Genomic DNA, 5,687 nt, shown 5'->3' with positions numbered 1-5,687 from the left:
TATTCATCAGCTCACATCCCATTCGTATTGCACTGAAAAGGCAAATACAATTTGTATTGTGTAAAGGACCAGGCTGGTGATATTCACCATATTTTGTATCATCACCAAATCCAATGAGAAGAACAAAACCAACAATAAATTGAATATTCTAACAAGATAAGTATAGTAAGTATTACAATAAGTATTGCCTATGTAGCCTGATATAGCAAATGTTTCTTTGCCATAGAGTCCACTGTTAAAAAGTATATTTAAATCAAGTCATTGAGACACAACATTGCACTGGGTGACATGTTCCTTCATTATATGGACCCTAGTTAATTTTGAGTCCATCCCACATACATCATTTGCTGTTATAAATACTCCCTAATGTACAAAATGTGTATTATTCCATGGCTGAAAATACCCAACAAGTGCACTATTTACTCCTGTTTGAGTAGTGTTTGCTAAAAGCTACAGCACACAGCTCTTTTAGGATATTACTGAACCCTTTAAAAAGACTACATATTTATTCTAAAGATTTACATCTTCAGTAAGTTTGTGGCACTCAGCCCCAAGCGAATGGGCTTGCCACAGACAAAGATAGGGGAGCCAGAAAGTATTGAATCTTTTTTTCTTTTCATTAGATCCAATGACACTAAAGCCCATTTCCCAATTTGAAAGAGATGCTTAATAAGTAACAGATATAGAAAAGAAGCAAGTAAATTACATACTGTAAAACAAGTTTTTTGTACCCAGTTGAGTCATAGACTGCCTTGGTGCATTGTGACTTTGATCTGTTACATCAGCGGTGAATTGAGAGATCACAGCACAGTCACATGATAAAATACACACATGCAAACATACACACACACACACCTCCCGGTCCCCACAACTAATAGGTTTCAGGAGCTGTCGGAATAATTCTCTGCTTGTTATACACACATAATTAGTTTTCAAAGTAGCTTTCCGTGAATATAGTATCAATTACTTCCTCTCTCTTCGCCATCCTCCTTGGAGACAGGTGGATTCAGTGGGCTCAGATTTTCTGACGTGACAGTGTGTTAATTGCGCTATTAGCCAGAGGTGTGTGTGTGTGTGTGTGTGTGTGTGTGTGTGTGTGTGTGTGTGTGTGTGTGTGTGTGTGTGTGTGTGTGCAAATCAAGGTGTGTTCAGGTTCAGTTTGTGGTAGGTGAGAGTGTGTGTGCATCTTCACAGGTGTTTTGTCATATTTTAACACCTGCTAACAATCAAACTGATAGGTGTGAAATACAGAAGCTCACTTGAATGATGTTGAAAGGTGATATTTCAGTATAGAAAACATTCTGAAATTAGCTGAAGTTAGAAAAGCTACATCTAACATTAAATAACACAAATTTGTAATTTTCATGTGAGGAAGTTGCTTTAAAGGAAAAAAAGAGTGTTACATTTACTGAGGTACATGCAGAAGAACCCATTGTTTTTGTCTTTCTCAGTCTTGTTCTTTCCCTGTATGTTTCTCTGTCTTGACACAAATATCGTCCACATGTTTGGCAGCCTGGATGGAGAAACAAAGCAATGTTCATGGGAAATGTTAATCATGGACATTTGTACTTCAGGCCTGCTGTAATGTAAGCAAAAGTATAATTAAAGAAACTGTTTTGCTGTCATCACTGATGCTGACCCTCTCTAACAAGAGTTTTGTATTCTCAAATTCTCTGAGGTATCAATGCCAAAAAAAAAAAAAGGGTTTCTTTTGCATCGTTTTGCTGTTCTTCATGATGAACCTTTAGTCATTGTTTTACTTTACCTAAGTTGTTGAAGTAGATGGCCCAATATGTTTCCTTTTTTCATTTTGTTTCCTTGTCAATGTAATTTCTCCTTTACTACTACCATCTAATCAAGGTTAGAGCCAGTAGTCTGGTACACCACAGGCCCAGGTGAACATGCAGCTGCCACAGGAAAACCTGACCTCTTCCCATCAGTTAGTCATGAATTTAGATTGTTGTACTGTAAGCATTTTCAAAGACACATGTGGAGAAATGTGGAGCACAAAAGTAAAACAGTTCCTTACTATAAATCATCCTGGAAAACTAAATTGCTATTTTAAATGAAAAAAAAAAAAAAAAACGAAATACTACTACTATACTTTGGCTTATTATTTATAGTATAAAGCAAAGTCGCAGAGTTATTAATTGGAACTCACAAATTTATCAAGACAGAAACCATTTTAATTGAGTCACATGAAAAGTCTGAAACGCCTGGCCTTAAATCACTTCTTCATCACTTAGTTGCAATATATTGTGCAACACTAGCACATCAAACAAAGGAATGGCACTGCTCTGTGTAGAATAAGTTTACTTTCGTTTTTGAGTTCCATGGTATTTTCCCATTTCAAATAGTTACATCCATCCATCCATCCATCCATCCATCCATCAATCCATGCATCCATCCACGCATCTATAATAAGTCCAGGATTGTCAGTGGTGCTAAAAATGTTTTTTACTCTGCCCTGGATAGAAGCAAGGCTAGTACATGTGTTGTGTGACACATTTAAGATGGATAAGAGATGATAGACCAGGCTACTATTGCTACTAGTGTGTGTGTGTGTGTGTGTGTGTGTGTGTGTGTGTGTGTGTGTGTGTGTGTGTGTGTGTGTGTGTGTGTGGTGGATGGGTCTGCTATTTTTTTCACAGTGCAGTGGGATATGGGGTGTGACCATTTGTGTGTATATGTGTGTATGCGGGACTCAGGATTTAGGGGTGTGGACTGATCGAAATCTCCCCGCTGACAAGTCCTAGTATCGATCCGTCTGTATCTGTGGCTGACACATGGCCCTGGACACACACACACATACACACACACACCAAAAACCAGTCTGCAGGGTGAAAAAATCTTTCAGTAACATATAACATGTTGAGCACTCATTCATTTTGGTAGTATAATTTATTGATGAGATTTGGAGATTTAGAATGCAACACAGAGCAGGCTAAGTAATGTGAGGAGACCAAAGGACAAAATGAAGACAACAAATAAGCACCACACAAACAAAAGCATTAAGATGAAGAAGGCATTATTTAAGACACTGACATTGAAATACAGGACCAATTGACATGCATTCTTTATAGCAAAAACATGTCATTTACAATAGAAGTTTATTCTTTTGCCAACCACTATGCAATGCATCCTATTAAGATAATGGATTTTAGGGCCATAAAGACTTTCTGGGGGTCATATGTTCACAATAAAAAAGGGGTACTGTAGGTGAAACTATATAACTGAGATCTAAAGGAAGAGCTAACTACCATGTTCATGTGGGGATGGTAAAGGAGATTGTTTTTCACAGATGCAAAAAGAGGTGTCCTTTTTGTAGCAGTGGTTGATGGCTGACTATGAAGTCCTGGGTTGCAACTTCAAATTTGCATTCTTCTCTATAAACAGATATCTGCATATGAAAGCAGTGAAATGCAATCTTGGAAACTATGGGCTACCATTTGACGATGATTTAGCTTTATATTAGCTTTATTTTTTTATCTGCATTCACATGCATATATCTGTTTATAGAGATTAGCCAAAGTGTTATCTGGACCTAGATCTGGTTGCTAATTTGGACTTTAAACAATTACCAGCTCACAGAAGAGGAAGTCTTGGCCCGGATATCTGCTGGCTATGCCGGAACCCCAGAAACATTGGCCTAGAGGCTAAATCATCATCAGAACGATAGCCGATGGGTTCAGAGATTGAATCTGCATTCATTATGGCCACTTCGGAGTGGGGCAACAAGCTTTAAAAAATACATTGACATAATATTACCTTACAAAGTTGTTATGGTGAATGTGTTGCTTAATTACACATCCAGCAGACATGAAGCAAGATTAGTCAAATCGAGTGACTTCTTGAGTTAAGTTTTGTCTTTAATAGTTTCAGCTAGAAGAAGGCTTATTCCACTGTTATTTATGGGACATCATCAACAGAGAGGTGAAAGCTGTTATAATGGTTATCATCATTATTGTCCACAATGCTACTGCTACTTTTGCTGTCCCTTAGGACGGATGCTTTGAACATAGTGGTGTGTGTTTGTATATGCAGCCTATTAATCATGCATTTATCATGGTCAGTATTGCACATGTATCTTTTAAATATACTTTAAATATATAAACATGGTATTTTACCATCTATTATGCCTTTTCCAACCAAATGTCTGTCTGTGTCTCATGTGCCCTGGTTAAGTGAAAGCTGGCTTTAACCATTAAATAGGAGAGAGCCTGTATGGTCCAATACAAACCTCCAAGAAGGGAGTATATACATCGACATCAAGCCATGGAATTATAGTTGAGGAATGAGTGTTTGTGGGTATTATTGTGTATGTGGCCCCCTGATGTCTTACACCAGATGTGCCCCACTCTCCTTCTCACTTCTGAATACTTTCTGAGCCTGCCTGGGGTGATTTAAAAGCATGATGGATGATGCATGGAAACTATAGGTACATGATATTCAACATTATTAATTCAGTGTTATTTCAGTAGTAGGGGTGATGGAAAGACTTTATGAAGGACAAAAGATGATGTGCTTGTGTAATTAAGTGCTTTCATGTACAGTATGAACTGTGCGTGCACCCTGTGTGTGTTTTTCCATCCTTCATGTGTCTTGTGATGCTCTCCTCTCTCCCATTGGCCATTTTCCTTTTTTCCTCCTTTAAAAAAAACAGCAGAACATGTTCTACTACACATATTGATTTGTTTGCCAGGGTCTGCATGCATCTGGCCCAACAGCAGGGGAGCATTCACATCCTAGCATGTTCACTGTGGTTCATAACAGTTCATAATGGAGGAGGCACAACACACTGCTGAGGTTAGGATTTTACCATATGGGGTGAGGAGAGGGAATGAGCAACCATATGGATCAAGGTTTGAATACAAGTGTGTATATATATAAATCAGAATCAGCTTTATTGGCCAGGTTTGCGTAAACAAACAAGGAATTTGACTCTGGTTAATCTTTGCTCTCAAAGTACACCACTCACTTAACATATAAGAATAAAAACAGAAAGGACAGTAAGAATATATATATATATATATATATATATATATATATATATATATATATATATATATATATATATATATATATATATATATATATATACACTGTTAAGTATACAGAATAACAATACAACATAATTTAGAAATTAACAAAAAATATACAATAACAATTGAAGAGAGGGAAGGAATAGTGCAATATCAGTATGGTCTGAGATTTAAGATTTAAATATAAATATAGGGCAAGGCAGTTCAGTGCAATGGTGAAATATTAATAACAATATTGTAATCGTAAGATTGAAAATATACATGAGGTAGATGAGCAGAACATATGAATGATAAATAAAACCAAAACGGGAACCTGTTTTTGGCTGCTGGATTAAGATTGGGTGAGGGGGTTGGCTGAAAAAAGTCAGATCAAGCTGTCGACAAATAGACCTACTGTTCTAAAAAATATAAAACATATAGTGTGTGTATGCTGTATGTCAAACAGCATTGGTTACAGGTTACTGTTGTTTTTGTATGCCAATATCTGTCACATATGTACAGTATGTTAACAACACATGTTCAGGGTCCACATTGGGAGGATGGATTGGTGGGTCCACAAAGTATCAAACTTTAACTCAGGAGATACTGGTATTGTAACCATGACGAAGAAGGTCCCCTAAAGAGGTATTTTACTGATTTGCACTG

Source organism: Sander lucioperca, chromosome 8 (assembly GCF_008315115.2).
Source record: "Sander lucioperca isolate FBNREF2018 chromosome 8, SLUC_FBN_1.2, whole genome shotgun sequence".
Taxonomy (NCBI): domain Eukaryota; kingdom Metazoa; phylum Chordata; class Actinopteri; order Perciformes; family Percidae; genus Sander; species Sander lucioperca.
The sequence above is the reverse complement of the archived record's forward strand: the minus strand, read 5'-3'. Positions refer to the sequence as shown.